The sequence below is a fragment of the Tursiops truncatus genome, chromosome 1, assembly GCF_011762595.2.
Source record: "Tursiops truncatus isolate mTurTru1 chromosome 1, mTurTru1.mat.Y, whole genome shotgun sequence".
Classification (NCBI taxonomy): Eukaryota; Metazoa; Chordata; class Mammalia; order Artiodactyla; family Delphinidae; genus Tursiops; species Tursiops truncatus.
Genome location: NC_047034.1, coordinates 134,717,684 through 134,736,857, shown reverse-complemented (window position 1 = coordinate 134,736,857; position 19,174 = coordinate 134,717,684).

Here is a 19,174-nt window from a genome sequence, read left to right as displayed (position 1 = left end):
TGTCTTTCAGTCATATAAAGCTTGAGATGACTCCACATTGGCTTTCAAGTAAGAAAGTCTGGTGCAGTAGGCATTTAGAGACGTGAATGTGAAGTTCCTGAGAACATCAGAGTTAAGGAAGCATATTTAGAAACCACCGGCAAACACGTATTTGAAGCTGTAAGCCTGGATGTGTTCATGGGCATTTAAATCTTGTTAAAATGCAGATTCTGATTTCGTGGGTCTGGGGTAGGGCCTGATAGTATACATATCCAAGAAGCTCCTAGGTGATGCAGGTGCAGACCTCATTTTGAATGGCAAGCGTGTAGAGAGGATGGGTAGATAGAGAAGGTGGACCAGGACAGAGACCTCTGAAATCCAATGTCTACATCAGGTAAAGAGGGAGTCAGTAAAGGAGACATCCCTCCTCCCTTCCCCTCAATTCTTTCCATCCTCCCTCCCTTGCATCACCCATAAACATTTATGAGAGCAATTAGGTGTCAGGAGCTGTGCTGAACAGTTTCTTATGTTCCTCTATCGACTGACCGTTGCCAAACCTTAATTCAGTCTTTTATTCTGCAGGCAAATTTCCCATCCCCTGCTGCTAAGACTTTTCTGCTGAACTCAGAGGCTCTGTTTACCTGTTTCCAGAAATATCCAGATTAGAAATTGAAGAACGTAAACACCTGTTTGAAAGGATCCCCTCAGGAGCCTTAAGTACCTCTGGGCAGATGAAGCAGGGGGAGCAGGAAAATGTGGGGCTAGAAAGATTTGGCTAAGCTTGACCTTGGGGATGAGAAGAGCTGGGGATTTAGAAGTTCAGCCATCATCGAAATGCAGCCAAGTGAGGAATACCTCCTTCTAATTTCAGGAAAGAAGAGACAGACTGTTTCCTTCAAAGTCAGGCCTGTGCTCCATCAGAATAAATACTGATTTTGCTTGACAAAGAAAAAAGAAAAAGAAAAGAAAGAAGCATAACAGGGAAAAAACCCACCACCAACATCTAGTTAAGGGAAAAAACTCAGACTGAACATGACTCATTTGAAAGCAAACAAGCCAATTAAACCAAGGATGTCTCTGAAGCAACCCAGTCCCCTTCCAGCCCAGCTACTAAATTGCTTCTTGCTTACTTCTCAGCTCAAAGACAGAAAGGAAACAGAAGGTAGGGACACAGACTAGATTTATGCATGAAGAAAACGATGGTGATAAAAGACAGCAATCAGAGCTGTCAGCCTCCCAACAGAGAACTGTTTAAAATAGCACACCATCAAATAAGAGCTGCCCGTGTACGAGTCAAATCCTGTGATCCCCTTTGTACATGCTTTCCAGAATTCCAGAATAATATGACTAGTCTCCTTGCCTTTTTTCTTTTCTCCTCTCCCCCCTCTCTCTCTCTCTCACACACACACACATAAACACACACACACACACACACACACACACACACACACCACACACAGTTAAAGGATGCTGGAATCCAGGATGGCTCAAAAGAGAGGAAAGTGAACTTGTGATCTACGATTTACCAAAATATTAGGTGGAATAGGAAGATGATAGGTTGTTTTGTTAGTTCATGACTCTATTCCCTCTATTTTTAATAACGAGAATGTCTTGCCTATGAGGAAGAGCTCCCAGAGTGAAAGCAATTTCGCACACATGATCTTATACCATACCAGCCTTCATACCAACCTGTGAAGGAAGTAAAAATATTACCTTTCTTGTTTTCATACACGAAGAAACAGACTCAGAGTTATAATGGGATTTGTCCAAAATTACTTTGCAAATCAACACAAAAGGACATAAACCAAGGGTTTTGGTTCTCAAGTTCAGGGTTCTTTCCACTCTACCACACTAACTTTAAACTTCTGGTTTGCAATGTTAAGTGTGACAGGTTTGTCTTCAGGATATGGTCAAGCTGTGTTCCCTCTTCCCTGAAGTGTGCTGAGTTCTCAGCTCGGGGGCATTTCCTCATCCTAGAATGTGAAGGTCATCAAGGCAAGTCAATGAGTCTATTGTTAAGAGCTGATAGGTCAGAACTGTGCTGTAGCTAGAACAGAGGATACTGAGGAGCTTAGGATGCACCGGATGCTTCAGGAGTCAACAGATGCTTGTGTTAAATAGCAAGAAGGGGAGAGTGATAATAATAATGATGATGGCAATAGTGCATTTATTCACTCAATTAGTATTTCTTATGTTCCAGGCCCAGCGCTGTCAGTGGGAAGATGATGATGATGATGGTGATGGTGATGGTGATGATGATGGTGATGGTGATGGTGATGGTGATGATAGTGAAGATGACTGTCAATCACAGAACTGAAAGAGCACAGGTTTAGAAGTCAAACTAACGTAGGTTCAAATTCTAACTTCATCACTCACTAGCGGAGGGATTTTAGGCAACGTGACTCATCCATCTTTGAGCGTCAGTATACTCCTCTCTCAAATGGAGGTAATATTAACTGCCTTGCTTGCCTTTATTTCACGTCTACCAAGTTGACCACCTACTCTGTACCAGGCAAGGTGCTAAATGCTGAGTACACACAGATGAATAAGACTCCACTTCTGCCCTTGAGGAAGCCATGTTCTAGTGGGGGATACAAAGCTATATTCCAATATCTACTCTTAGTAGCTATGAAAACGGCAGGCACGTGCGTACAGTGCACTCTGGGAGCACAGGGAAAGGTGTGATTAATTCTGTCTGGATTCCAGGGAGGGCTTCAAGGAGGAGGTACTTCAGATGGACCACGTAGAATTTTTACAGGTGGAGGAGAGAGAATAGCGAATGCAAAGGCAGAGGAACTTGAAATAGTGGCTTTCTGTGGGAACGGCAAGCTTCTGTTGTGACCATAAAATGCGTTTGTGGATGTGAAGGTGTTCCGGACTCCATGAAGCACGGAGGCTTCATCTCGTCTTGTAGCCTTTCTATCTTTCTATCTGCCTTTATTTACCCTGCTTTCCGCTACAGTTTCTGCAAAAAACACAGCCTCTCTTCCACAGCCATGGGGCTGGACTCCTTCAAGCAAAGGAGACAGAGAACACAGATTTTGTGAAAGGATGAAGAGGAACCACCCAGAGACACACTGCAAGAAGGCAGCTTTATTTCACCATCAGGAGCAATCACGTGCACTTGTAGAAAGACAAACACTGAACCAAGAGGACTTCAGGCTTTGGAGCAATCACATTAGGAACTGTAACAACTTATTTTCTAACTATACAGATAATACATGCTCCTTATAGAATATCTGGAAATACAAAAAATGAAAAAGAAAAAAATACTCAAAACTCTCATCATTTAGGTAAAATAACTTTGATGTTTTCTTACTTTTTTCCCCCCAAATCAGAATTATTCTAAATAAATTGCTTTGTAACCAGACTGATTCCAATTAAAACTATTTTGTGAATATTTTCTCCTCATGGAATTCCTCTGCAACATTTTTTTTTAATTTGAGAGACTGCAGATATAAAAAATGATTCAGAAAACATAATGAATGCCCATGTACCTACCTCCCAGCCCCAAAAGTGAAACGCTACAGACATGTTTGAAGCTCTGGAGTCTGCCATGATTGCTGTGGCTGGAGATCTGCAGAGAGGCAAACCACAGCCTCAGCCCTCCTGCCTGCTTCCTCACTACCGGGAAGTTCTCAGGCTGGCACAGTCAAGGTTATGTGTTTACAGAGAAATAACTCCATGGCTCACCTCAACAAGCTACGTCTGGGGGTGTCCCTACTAGGTGCTTTCTGCTCTCCTGTAAGTCAGACCACTAAGGAAAGGCTTTCATTGTGTCCACAAAACCCCACTGTGTGCAATGACCCACGTGATTGTTTTTATCCTTACGGGACTGTTTCTTCAGGGCAGAGAACTTGTCTTTGTTGTTCATCCCAGTACCTACTGTGGTGCCTAGTAAGTGCTCGTGAAAGAGTGGCAAGAACTTTCTAGCTCCAGGGCATGATAACCTAGAGGTTAGGTTAAGAACATGAGCTTTAAAATCATGAGGTTAAGGTTGATCATGAGTTTTAAAAGAATATGAGCTTTAAAATCAGACTCCCTGAGTTTCAGTCTCAGCTCTACCATCTTCTTGTTTTTAACTCTCTAAGCCTCAGTTGCATCATGAATAAAATTGAGAGAATCATAGTTTCTACCTGCCTCTCAGCTGTTCTCAACCTTTGAGGCCAACAGCTCCTTTCTCGTGGCCCCTTCACTGTGGCCTAATATGCCATCATGAAAAATCCATTCCATTATGATAATAACATTCCTTTGGAATGCTGAATTAGCGCATACATGCTCCCTTCTACTGGAAGCTGCCTCACTCCAGGCTCTACTAAGTGAAACTTGGTTTTTAAATTCCCCTGACTCCTAGCTGGTTGATTGGTCCAGAGATGCACCACCTGGACCACCTGCACCAAGCTTGGCTAAGAACTCTCTTTTCTGGGATTTTTGAAATAGAAACCCAGAATGCTAAGGTTGGTCCCTCCTAGAGACAGATGCTAAAAGATGTGAAACTCAAGCAGTTTCCTGTTATGTCTCTCATCCTGTGGGGAGAAAACTGGCCTGTGGTGACAGCAAGTGAAGTTAACACATGGAAAAGAGCAGAAGGCTTCTGGGCCCACATTCTAGAGTTCCCGAGACCCACTGCCTGCCTGCCCTTCCTGAATGTTGATAGTTAGACTATTGTTTGGATTTGGATTCCTAGGCCAATAAATTCTTCTCTTTACTTACCCTCAAGGTTGCTTGTATCACTTATAGCTGAGAGGGAGGGAGGGAGGGAGGAAGGAAGGAAGAGAGAGAGAAGGAGGAAGAGGGAGTGGGGGAGGGGAGGGGAGAAGGAGGAAGAGGGGGAGGAGGAGGGAAGAGTAGAAAAGAAGGGAAGGAAAGGGAAGGGAAAGTAAGGGAAGAGAAGAGAAGACTATTACTTTAATTCTTTGAAAGTATCCTCAGAAGGGGCAATACATTCCATCAGTGACACCTAAGGGTAAATTAGAATCAGAGAACTTCAAATGTGGAAAGGTCCTTAAATATAATTTAATCAAATCCAAACTTCTCATTTACCAGTGAGAAAAATGCAGAGCAAGGAGGAGACAGAGCTTGCCCAGATCACTCTGTGGGAAAAGCAGAGTCACAGCGCCCTAGCTCAGGCTATCATAATGCTGTAGACTGAGTGGCTTAAACAACAGGGGGAAGTCCAAGATCAAAGTCCAGTAGGGTTTGGTTTCATGTGCAGGCTCTGCCTGGGTTATAGATGGCTACCTTCTTGCTGTGCGCTCACATGGCAGAGAGAGACAGAAAGAGAGAGAGAGGAGCTCTCTGGTATCTCTTCTTATAAGGGCACTAATCCCCTAATATCAGGGCCCCACCTTCATGATCTCATCTAACCATAGTCACTTCCCCAAGGCCCCATTTCCAAATACCATAATACTGGAAGTTAGGACTCCAATGTATGAAATTTGAGGGGATACAATTTAGTCCATGATACACAACTTTAGAACTTATAGGGCTGGAATTGTCTTTAAAGATCATCTAGTACAAATTCCTTGTTGGCAAGTGGGAAAATTAAGGTCCAAGGAAATACAGAGATTTTCCAAGGGCCCATCATGACCTGGTGGCAGATTTTACCCACCAGATTATTCTCTGAAAGGCTAAGAAAACCTAAAGGCATCAACAAGTATGTGAGGCTGCAAGGAGGCTGCTGGTGTGGGCTGGTAATGGGTGAGAGTAAGTGTAAAACAGCAAAGACATTTGAATTTAGGCAATTCCGCAAACCTCACAGTTTTGTTAGGGGGAGCTGATCAGACAAGTTAGTACACACTAGAGGACGTTGCCAGCCTTGCCTATTTTTTTCATTCTCCTGCAGCCGACCACCAGGCAGCAATTATTCATTCACTCCACAGCCCTGAGTATTTGGATATGCAAATCAACTGCATCCATGCATAATTAAGACAGACACTGTGGAAAGTTTCATTTTCTGGGGGAAAGTCTGCCAGACAGCTGGAAAGAAAGGTCCACATGGAGCACTGCCTCATTTCCTTATCTCAGACTGTGGGTTGAGGGTAGTGGCATCCAGCCTTCTCCCACCCTGTTGTCTTCTGTTGCTGCATCGGGGAGCCTCAGGGGTAGCCCTTGTCTCCCCCTTCCCAGACCTGGAGAGACCCTGGGGCTTTCCACAAAACCATCCTGGGACGGAGTACTTTCCACCTCCAGTAAGAGCAGCTACATGCCTAGGGGCAGAAGTTTGCCCTCTTTCTAGGGTCAGCAAGCTCACTTTATGACCCAAGAGGAAGCTATTTCTAAAGGACAACACTTGGGGAATGTTTTTATAAGTAGCACACACAGGTTGTTAAACCATTGCCTCCCAACTCCAAATACACCTTTATTTATTTATTTATTTTAATTAATGAATTAATTTATTTATTTTTGGCTGCGTTGGGTCTTCGTTGCTGCGCAGGGGCTTTCCCTAGTTGCAGCAAGTGGGGATACCCCTCGTTGCAGTGCGTGGGCTTCTCATTGTGGTGGCTTCTCTTGTTGCAGAGCACGGGCTCTAGGCATGCAGGCTTCAGTAGTTGTGGCTCGTGGGCTCAGTAGTTGTGGCTCGTGGGCTCTAGAGCACAGGCTCAGTAGTTGTAGCGCACGGGCTTAGGTGCTCCGCAGCATGTGGGATCGTCCCAGACCAGGGCTCGAACCCATGTCCCCTGCACTGGCAGGAGGACTTTTAACCACTGAGCCACCAGGGAAGCCCCAAATACACTTTTAATACACAGCTCTGTGATGCTGGAACTGGGATTTCAGCCCCTGAGGGGAACACAGTTGTTCTGGACTTGGTACCTCCGAGGAGAGGTGAAGAGGTTGGCTCTGGGAGTGTGATAAGAGGTTAAAAGCTGAAACCACCTGCTACTGGAACCAACTACTGCTTCCAGAGTAAGGAATATGCTGGGCTAACAGTGGCAGGAATAGCAAGCAAACGGGGAGCAGGAAGGCCTTCTCCCTCTTTCAGCCTTCCAGTCTTGCAGAAACTATCAGGAAGCCAGCTAACGACAGAGATGCATTTTTACAATCCCAGTCCCAGCACTGCAAAACAGAGTGTGATGAAATGGTAGATTTGGAGCTGAGAGACAGTAACAGCTTAATAACCGGCACAGTCAACCCCTTTGGCTACCCCTTTAGCATCCACACCCACCTCTCTCTATATATTCGAATCTCTCAAATGTAATTGCAGCTACTCCTGAATACTCTGTAAATTAAACACGGAATTGTAATGCTAATCACCAACATCAATCCTTATGTGGAATAATAAGGGGAAAGGGGGAGAGAGAGGGAAAAAGAGAAAATAGTTTTGTCTATTTATATGCATGGGTGTATGTATGAGTATGTGTATGTACTCATAACAAACAAAGAAGAAAGTACTAATAGCTGCTACCATCCTTGTTTCTTTCACTGGTTAAAGGCCATAGTTGGTATTTATAACTTCTTTACTCTTCCTTGTTTCCTTTGTTCTCGGCCAGGACCTCAAATGATTGGGTTCTTTACCTGACAGTGTGACCTAAATCTTCATTCTTGAGGAGTCTGAATCATTTGTCCTGGCTTACTTTGATTACTGTCATTTTCCATTAACTTTTACTATTGGATATGTCATTACCAAGAGGTAAGTTGATCATCTGGACATTCCTTGGCATGTCATACTGGTCCACTCTATTGATGAGCTCATGTTAATCAGAATTCCAAGTCACCTGGATGCTCTCCTATGACACATGCACAACAGAGGGTGGGAAGTAAACCTTAAGATGATTCTAGGCCTGACACATAACCGAAGTTTTTGGAGATAAAGTCAGTTCTTTTATAATGCTTCTTTTGAAAACATAAATTTGTTCCAATGTGATTGACATTTTAGGGACAGTTTGAGCATAACAGGAATTTCATATTTGCTTATGAGTGTTTTTGTCCTGCAAGAAACACTAAGTGAACTAGAAGAACACCCAAGTGAACCAAGCCACATGGGAATAAACAAAATGTACACAGGTACACACTTCAAATATGTACCAGCTACCTCATTTCACTGCATGCCACACCTATCCAGATCTGGTGTCAAACCTTGCACCCAATTTCAAATAATCCTCCATCCACCGCTTCACAATAATTCACAAGTTGCAACTACCTAATGGCCACATCCATAAGCAAACTTCATATCTTTTCCAAGGTGAAGTTTCATATGTACTAGTACTAATCATGTCACCTACCTCTGTTACACCTCTACTTCTTCCTCAGTTCACACCTATGACTTTTCTGGGGAATCCCTAATCCCCACAAAGTAGGTAAAAGCCCGGGACTATTCAGTAGGAGTCAACTTCATATATTGGCGCAGACTGAAAATATACTGCTTCTGCTCGGCAGCTTTGCTTGGACGTCTCACACCAAGCCCCACAAGAAATCATCGGCTGCAGAGAACGCACTAAACAAACAACTGGGTAGCACAATTCACCCCAGTAAGGCAACCAGTTTCCGTACTCAACCACCCAGTGCTTGCCCAATGGACTCAAACACCAAGCATCTATGTGTCAGAAGTGGAAGCCATGCCCCACAGCACTGGGCCCTCTCACCAAGACTGACTGAGCCACTACTGCAGAATGTCCAACCTATAGACAGCAGAGACCAAATCTGAACCTTCAGTATAGTACCATCTCTTAAGTAGACTAACCAGCTACTTGGTGGCAAGTTAGTCACCACAGTCCTCTTCCATCCTGGAGGGAGGAGTGATTTGTTCTAATTAGGATTGATACATATTCCAGGTGTAAGTTTGCCTTTCTTTCCCACAGTTTTTCAGCCAGCACCGTTACCCAAGGGATCCATGGGATCCTGCATAACAAAACCTTGGAAACAGGCACCCAATTTATGTCCATAGATGTAAGTGATGGTCATGTCATATGACCATGAGCTCCACTGATGCAGCGATATGTCACACTATCCAAAGCTGTTGGCTTGATAGAATGTTGGAATGGCTCTTAAAGGCACAGCCGAAGCACCAGCTCTGGGATAACACCTTGCAGTGTCAGAGTGCCGTCCTGCTAGATCCAGTTTATACTTTGAACCAATGCCCATTCTATGGTGATGCATGCCTGACAGGTAGAATACATGGATCCAAGAAGAAAAGTGTGGAAGAAATGGCCTTTGTCACCATCCCTCCCAGCGACACACTTGGGGAACTTGCGCAAATGTTTGCTTGCTCGATATTTTGAACTCCTCATGCCAGTAGATAGCAGATTTTTAAAAGGAGTTCCTATGGTGCCAGGGGTGAGTGACTATTGTTATCATAAGGAGACTAGTCGGTGCTATATATCTGGGGCGTGGAGGAATACATCTGGAACTCAGAGGATTTACAGGAACATCTCTTAATTTTTCTATGCCCAGTGATAACAATGAATAGCAATTACAGCAACACCAGCCTGAGAAAGGCATGGTAGCTAAAAGTTCTGAGACCTCAAAGATAAGAAGCTGTGTTACCCCACTGGGCAAGCAATGTAAACTAGGAGAAGTGCTAGCCAAGGGTAAGTGCGATTTAGAATGAGAGGAGGGAATGATTATCAATATGGCCTTAATGACAACTGCAGTGGCAGAGACAACATCTCACTGACCGTTCTGCAGGAGAGTTTTTGTTTGTTCATTTGTTTGCTTTCAGAATTATGGCAGGCCACACTCTTGCAAAATCAGTGAGAAGTTGCAGGAAACTTGGGCAGAAGTGGACCTGGGCAGTCCAAGGGGTAGACTGTAGCATACTGTATTGGCATCTTACTCTTACTGCCTCAGCCTTACTATTTCCACTGAAATCAGTCCATCATCCATCTGCGACCTTGCCCGATGTTTCCTTTGGCCACTGGAAACTTCTCTGTCGACACACGGGACAGGGAGAAATACCAAGGAATTAGTAAGCCCCCAGAAGCAGACCTCAAGCAAGGACTAACAGAAGTTGGTGCATAAATAACCCATCTCCCTTGCACCTTGGGTGGAATAGCTCTGAAGTGGTGTTTAACGCTGACTCCTAGAATTTCCCAGTGTTATTATGCTCCATTTCCCCTCAAAAGTAATGTGTTTGATAAAGCCCTCTTTATTGGCTTGCTTTCCTTCTCTGTTTCACACTCCATCTCCCCTGCCAGGGTGTCCTATATTATCTACCAAATTAAGTATCAGCATCTGAATCTTTGTCTCAGGGTTTACTGCTGGGAGAACCAAAACAAAGACAATGCCATATCTGATTGATTTTGAGACCCAGATTTTAAAATCCTGCCAACAGTACTTTATCTCCCTGAATCCTTCCCAACACCCACACTGCACTCCTGGGACCCCAAAACAGTGACAAAGTGGGTCGTTAATATATTGTAGGCCCTATGAATCATTATACAACCTTTTCTGGCTTGTGTACCTTTGATGATGTCCTTCCTTTTTGAATGGCCTTCCTTTTTGAATGTTCTCTACCAATATCATTTTCTTCACCTAAGAAAGCAATGAAAATAATACCTACCATACAGTGTTGCTGGGTGCATTACCTGAGTTCCATATGTTCACTTTCTAGTACAGTGCTAACACAATACTCAATAATATTGTTGTTAGTATTATTAACAACTACTGCCTGTTAAAGTGCTTATTCATTTGTTGATCTCAGCTTGAATATCTCCTGCCAGGCTTCCCTAACCCCATACTTACATCCACCTCCAGGTTAAAATTAATCTTCCCCTTTACTATGCTTTCATAGCAATAGGTTTACAGCACTCAATTAATGTCTTACCTACAGTTACGCTTGTATATGTCTGCCTCCCCACCAGCCTCCTATTGACCAAGTTTTATTCACCCTCCCCCAAAAGTACGTACTGGCTGAACATGTTGAGATCACACTTTCCACCTTTTCCTTCTGCAAACCCCTCACCCTCACACTGCCAAGACCTCCTGAAGAGATTGTGTTCCATCCAAAGCCAAGACTATTCCTCTCAGCAACAGGAGGATTTTTATCAAAGATGTAGTGATACTAATAATGTCTATCTGATAGCACTTTATGGTGTATAAGGTGCTTTCACTTACACATTTAATCATTCATTTTGGAGGCCAAGTATTGTCCCCATGTGCCAGGGGGGCAAAGAAGGAAAACAGCCGTATCTGCTGTAGACTGTGGCTCTATACTGCTCAGGCCTGAACCATGAGAAAAAGACAAGGGAGTCAAGTGGATGTCAAGGTAACAACATTACTGCTTGCAGAGCTGCACAGTGAACATTGTTTGAATCAAACGTCAAAATCAGGTTTCCTCCCAGACCACCTCCTGCCCCTACCACCAGGTATATAGCCCTTGAGATCTGGCCAAGGAAAAATTCTATGGAACAGATAATTACTCAGCCAACTACACTGGATTTAGCACGTGCCTTGCACTCAGAAGTGCCATTTATAGCATATTAACTCTATCCAATCAAGAAGAATTTCTTCCCATACCATTGAACAAGAACCGGAAAGAAGGAAGGAAGGGAGGGAGGGGAGAGGAGGGAGGGAAGCATGGAAGGAGGGAGGGAGGAAGGTAGTTTTCCTTCACGGGGTGAGATGATTAAAAGGTAACGAGTTAGGATAGAAAGGTTTCTCAAGTATTCTTTCCTCCTAAGAAATGAAGTGGAAGTCCCTTAGGGAAACAAGAGCCCTAAGAAATAGATTCCTTCAAAACATGTCTTCACGGACCTCTCAGTTTAATGGGAATTATGTATCCCTTGTGCATAGGGAAAAGGTGTAAATAGTTTGATAAATTCTATATTCCAGCTTAATGAGAAATCATACATTGGAGGAAGGATGCTAACTTGCTTTGGAGATGATCAAGAAAATGTATTAGAGTCCATAAAATGTTTATTGTCATTTTTCCTGAACACTTAAGATATGCAGGCAGTGGGGTGTCATTGATTCCTCACACGTTATTAAGTTAGTAGGATTACTGTTATTCGATGGATAAATGATAGGTAGAGAGTAGAAGTGACTTATCTAAACTCACAGTGGGTCGCAGGATACTGAATCCATTCCAGATTTGATCACTTACTAGTCCTATGACTTTGAGCAAGTCACTTAACCCCTCTGAGCCTCAGTTTCCTCTTTTGTAAAATGGGAAATATTGATGTCAGACCTGCATGACTCCTGGCGATTCATACCCTATCTACTTTAAAAGGTTTTCACGGAGGGAGATTAAAAGAGATAATGCACATGAAAGTGTTTTTGGAAAATTAAAAGCCTGGATCAATGTAAGGGATTATTAAGGTCATTACTGCACAGCCTAGTGCAAATTGGTGGCAAACACTTCTGACTCTTGCCCATATCCACTCTCCTTTCTTTATTACATTAACAGAACTCTGATTCTATTTCAGGAGACCATGTACCTAGTTAGAAATATTCACATCCCAGATTCCCTTAGAGCCACACGTAGCCATGTGACCATTTCCAGCCAATTAGATGTAAGATAAAGTCTACTGAGCAGAGTTTCCAGAAATGCTATCGTTTCTCTGATAGAGACAGACTCCACTGTCGTGCGGTTCTTTCCTTTACCCTTCTTCCTGCTTGGAGCACAGACTTGATGCTTGGAGACAAGACATCCATCTTGCCACCATAAAGACAAAAGCCATATCTTCAGAGCAGAAAGCAAGAAGGAGCCCAGGTCTTGAATAGTTGCTCGAGCAGTTGCCCTAAGTCTAGATCATCTCTCTGACTCTTGTTCCCTTTGAAAAATAAAGCTATATTTGTTTAAGCCACTGTGGTCAGGTTTCTATGACATGCAGCCAAGCACCATCCTAGCTGACAACAGCTGTTAATCACAGTCACAAGAGAAGGGTTAAAATGCCTTCTCAGGCTCTTTACTACAATTCTTCCTTCAGCGTCATTAAAGAACATGATGCCGTATGACAGAACAGGAAGAGCCAGATACTTTAAAAGTGACTTTTAGGCCTGGAGAAGCCCAATTTCGAACTCCGCAACTGTTATTAACTAGCTGTGTCCTCCTAAACAGGATCTTGACTGTAAAACGACAACAAGGATCTGCATTTCACAATGAGTTCTACATGAAAAGGGCATGGTGCATATTAAATATTTGACAAATGATTATGGTGTTTGGGGTCGGGGTAGGGGAGACCCTAACAGCATTTTGAGGTTCTGATCTGGACTTGAGGGTCATGAGTCCTTGGTGAAGACGTGTACTTGCTAGTTGTTTGGTCAAACCCTGTTCTGACGCAGTACTACAGGACAGGAAAAATCACCTAGGAAGCCACCAAGCCAGAACTCCAGCATCTAAATTAGCGTCAACAACTGCAGAGGCAGTGCGGCATAAGGTTAAGAGTTCTGGCTTTGGGGCCATACCTCTAGGTTTGGGTTCTGGTGCCACCTCTTTCTACTTACATAACCTGGGTGGATTACATCATCACTCTGAGGTTGGATTTCTTCCTTGTCTGGTACACGAACCCCACAGAGGTTGTCAAGAGGCTCCAATGAGATAACATATACGAATATGCTCAACCTGCACAAATATTACTGATATTTATATTTTCCACTATGGTAGAGTAGTAAGCCCAGTGCTGGCAGGGTGGGGGAAGAGGGCAGGGGAGGGAAGAGTTTGTTGCAGCCATAAATTGAATCCCAAATACACAGATTAACTAATCTGCAAAGAACCACTGTTGGAGGTTATTTAGGTCAATGCTAGCCTTGAAGCAGACCCCACCACTTAGCTTGTGAGGTGGTAGCTGCCTGCAGGGCAGCAGCACTTGGGAGGATGGGGGGCAGATGCTGGAAGAGGGGTTCAAAGCCCTATGCCTCTCACTGGCTCTTCTCCACTGTAGCCATCTCTCTGAGGACCCAGCAGGGCTAAAAATATACTTTGTATCCGACACAGCTCAATATATTTGGGGCTGAGGAGGGATTGGGGGAGGGGAGAGCCTAGCTGAGCACTGCCTGTTGGTAATAAAATCCCCCAGAATGCACACAGCTCCTCTAGAGGAAGCTGCCCAGGTGGAGACACACCCACTCCTGGCCAGTGGACGCCCTCCTCTGTGACCCTCTAGCTGCCCCTCTGCTAGTCAAAGCCTCTCAGGAAACTTATTACCAGGATCAAGTCCATTCTGTTCTTAGGGCCTTGCATCCGTTGCACTTGGGTTTAAATATAGATGGTGTATAAGCGAGGGAGGGAGAGCAAAGAAGCCAGGGCTGCTCCTGTAGCAGTCACTGCTGCTGTGGCCCTGCATCTGCACAGTTGGGTGTCACCAACATAACCAGGGGGCAGGGGAAAGAGCACAATTTTGGAGTCGGGGGACCTGAGATCAAGTCTTATAACCTACAGTCTCTGAACTCTGAGCCAGTCATATAACCCCACTGATCCTCAGTTTCCTCAAGCTTCTTGTGAAATATTAATTTCAAAAAGCAATAATAACAGATGAACTTTATAATAATTATATCTAACATTTACTGGGTAGTTAATACATGCCCTGTTCTAAGCTTTTTACATGCAGTGTCTCATCCCATTTTGACAATTACCCTATGGAGTAGGCATTCTATTGTCCCCCATATTCCTCATCTATTTTATAGATGAGGAAACTGAGGCACATAGAGGTGGAGTAAGTCACCAAGGGTCAACAGAGAGTAAGAATAATGTGTCGATGTAATGAACAGAAGGTGTCCGGCATGCAGTGGGATTCACTCAGTGGTAGCAATCCCAGGGAGGTATGCCTGCGTTAACAGAGCAGCTCTTACTTACCTTCCTTCCCTTTCCCCATATGCTATAATGATACACCCATCATCTCACACTAACCCTGGGAGGTGAGCAGTATCAGTACAGATGAGAGTATCAATCAAGAAAACAAAACCACTCTAATACTTCAAACACAGAGAACTGAATATAGGGACCTCATCAGGCAGTGACGGGGGAGCTGAAGTAGCAACCCAGAGTAGTAACAAACACGAAATTGCTACCACTTCCAGGCCTTCTGGCTGGATCAAGAACCAGCCAGCCAGAAGCTGGGACCCTTGAGGAAGAAGCTGTTGAGAGTCGCATCATGGAGAAGATTCAGTGGGGATGCACGTGGCAGATGCCCTGGCTTCCCTTCTCTCTCATCCAGTCTTCTGCTAGGACCATGCATCGATCAGGCCTAACTGGAAGTTGGGGAATGTAGTTTCTCAAAATATGGAGCAGAACAGAGGAGGGGAGAGAATAGGCAAACAACAGCCACGGAAAAGAAAATATATGACTTATTGGAACCATAGAGTGTACATCCAGGACTTGAGTCCAGGCCTCCTAACTTTTTACTCTTCTGGGATGCTTCCCAGTCCCTTGACTTGTGCAACAAAGGATTCTCTCAACTCTTTATTCTACTTATTATACTATATTTTCTAGAGCTTTTCCAGTCTTTTCAAGCCTCAAAACCTCCCCTAACCCTAACCTCTTTCTGCAGTTGACCTGGTTCCCATGTCTTCATATGGCCTCCAGACCATGTGATAATTATTTGACATCCACCTGCTTACTCTTTTTCTGCACCCAGTCTTAATGCCTTCTCCCAATCTGAACGAGAGTGCCCCACCCACCCCATATCTGTCTGGGTTCAATCAGGGAAGCTGAAAACTCTATGAGTATTACGGAATAAAAGATGTATTGTAGGAATAACACTTTATATAACCGTGGGAGAAACTAGGAAGCAAGGGCCCAAAAGGAGAGAATTGGAGGAGCAAACAGAAGTCACCAAGCAGCCCTCCTGAGACACTGGAATGGGTGGGCAAGGTGGAGCTCATAAAGGAACATGGGCAGCCAGGCATGTCCAGCTGCTGGGGCCATTCTGCAGAGGGAAACTGATGGAAGAGTCTTTAAAAGACCATTCCTGCATCTGGTTGTGGGTCTGGGAGTGAGCGAGTAGGAAGAAGAGCTGAGAACAGAGTTGAGGATAGTAAGGACAAGCTGGAATTTTCTGACATTTCTGCATCTAACTCTCACCATGAAAGAGCAAAGACAAGCTGGATTCTGGCTGCACCTCTGTAGGTTCCCCTCACCTGTTTAACCATGATGACCTTCAGAAAGTAATGGCTACTGTTTCACTTGCACTTCCCAAACCAAATGCAAATTTCTCTTTTGGGCAACTCCAACCCAGAACTATAAAGGGCAACATTGGTCTAGCTCAGCCAGTTGACACAGTATGAAGTCACCCCACTCCCCTACTCCAGGCTAATGCTACCATCTGGATGCCATCCCTTCCTCTGGGGACTCACACTCTAGATTAAAACCTCTCTTTCCTATACTTTCAAGTATTCATTCTCCACTGGTTCTTTTCCATCCATCCCAAAACATGTGCAGTCTCTCCCATACTATAAAAAAAACCTTCCCTCCACAACTGCTACCCTCTAAAGAAAGTTGCTACCTCTTCTCTTCTCCCCCCATTTCCACCAATATTTACAGGGGAAGAAATGGAATAAATGATGCTCCCCAAACCTAACCACCTGCTTCTTAACGCCCTGTCATTGAACTTCCTGCCTGCCTCCCCAATGAAAGGTCCAGCCCAGTGGGTAATGATACTCTGCTCTTGACTAATCCAAAGTTCCCTTCTTCAGGGCTCACCCCGTCTATAGCATTTGACACTGTTAGTGATTCCTTCTGTCTTGGATTTCACTCCCTTCTGGCCTTCTATGACTCTGTTCTCTCCTGAATTTCCTCCTCTTCTCAGGCTGTACCATCTCATGATCCTCTCTTCCTTTGCCCATCCCTTAGATGTTGGGATTGGTCAGGGTTCCAGTTGTGGACATCTCACTATATACATTTTCACTCAGTGAACCTACCCAGCCCCGGACTTCAAATATATCTACCTGCTAATTTCTTCCTAATCTTTACTTCTAGTTCAGACTGCTTTCCTGAGCTCCAGAAAGTTATTTCAGGTACTAATGGCCAATACTACAAGGTGATATCCAAAGAGGGATTCTTTGAGTGAGCAGAGATGGAGTGAATAAATACTGAATAATAACAATTAGCTAATGATTTTCAAGCTGTTAAGTTCTCAGCATTATGCTAAGAGTTTTACTTGCACTATCTCTTTGTATCCTCACAAACTCTAAGAAGTAGATACATTTTAGCACCATTTTACAGGTAAGAAAACTGAGGCTTACAGAGATAATAAACCTCAGGCCTGGCCATGATTAAGTAAATGCTATTGGACGTGCCTTGAAAAGGCAAACCGTAGAGTGGGAGAAAATATTTGCCAAATATATTTATCATTAAAAAACTAGTATTGAAAATATGAAAAAATACTTGCAACCAACTTGATAAAAATGGGCAGAAGGTTTGAATGGATACTTTACCAAACAAAAGATTGACAACTTCGTTAGTCATTAGTGAAATGCAAATTAAAACCATAATGAGCTATCACTGTACTCTAGCATGGTTAAAAATAAAAAGACTGATAATACCAAGTGTTGGCAGAGATGTACAACAATTGGAACTCCAATGCATTGTTAGGGCTGATGGAGAATGGGCAGGTACCTTGAAGACTATTTGACAGTTTCTTGTAAAGCTAAACATGCACTTACCATTTGAATAGCAATATTAGCTCTGAGTATTTACTCAAGAGAAATGAGAGCATATGGAAATAAAGCAAGACCTGTACATGAATGTTCATAGCAGCTTTATAAGTGGAAACAATTCATATGTCCATCATCTGATGAACGGTTTAACAAATTGTGGTATATCCATACAGTGGGGAAAAAATGGCCTTCTAATTAAATGGTACTGGAACAACTGGATAACCATTTTAATGCAATAGAAAGGAACGAACTGCTGATACATGTAACACCATTGATCAATCACAAAAACATTATGCTAAGTGAAAGCAACCAGATACAAAATGACCCTAATTATATAAACTTCTGGGAAAGGCAAAACTACAGGTCCTGAAATCAGATCAATGGTTACGGAAGGTTGGCTATGGTAAGGAATTGACTACAAGGATGTATGAGGTTACTTTTGGGGGAATAAAAATGTTCTATCTTGACTGTGGTGGTGGTCACATTACCGTACATACGTGTCAAAATTCATTGAACTGTGTATATAAAATTGGTGAATTTTATTGCATATAAATTATATATCGTAAAGTTCATTATAATGTATGGGAAGTGCAAAGAAAAGATATGTACAGGATATTGAGGAAGCAAAAAAACCTGCATAACTTAGAAGGAAAGCTTTCATGGAAGGTCTCTGACAGTCTAGCTGAATCTTAAAAAATAAGAAGGCATGAACCAGGCAGAAAGTGGGTCCTTGTGGCTGATTCTGGAAAATGAGAGCCCCTGTTAGCCTCCATTGGCCAAGGGCTAGGAATGGGTCCCAACATTAGACTGCATTTCGGAGGATGGGAAGGTTTGGTGAGTTCCATTCTTAAGGCTAAAATGGAGAACGGGGTTCGATAGGTCTTGTAATTACCAGTGCATATGTAGAAATAAACACCAAGGATGATGTGTGAGGAACTTTGACAGATTTCAGAACTCTTATCTCTTCTTTCCATCTCTGTCACAGGGACATGGTATCAGACTTTGGGCAAGTCATTCCCCTTCTCTGGACACAGTCTGACCATCGGTAAAATGGGAGGGGAATGAATAGGCTTGATGATCTCTAAGGGTTTTTCCTTCTATAGCTTCCTTTTATAACACAACAGTCCAGAATGCTACTGGGTGTGCACTCTTCTGCTAGGTTTGGTATGTCCAAGAGACCAGGGTTCTCTAATTTGAAAAGATACATGCACCCCAATGTTCATAGTAGCAGTATTTATAATTGTCAATATATGGAAGCAACCTAGTGTCCATCAACAGAGGAATGGATAAAGAAAAAGTGTTTTATATATATATATATATATATATATATATATATATATATATATATATATATCAATACAATGGAATATTACTCGGCCATAAAAAAGAATGAAATTTTGCCATTTGCAGCAACATGGACGGACTTAGAGGGCATTACACTCAGTGAAATAAGTCAGACAGAGAAAGAAAAGTACTGTATGATATCACTTATATGTGGAATCTAAAAGAACAAGAAACTAGTGAATATAACAAAAAAGAAGCAGACTCACCGATATAGAGAACAAACTAGTGGTTACCAGTGGGGAGAGGGAGGGGGAGGGGGCAATAAAGGGGTAGGGAAGTAAGAGGTACAAACTATTCGGTATAAAATAAGCTACAAGGA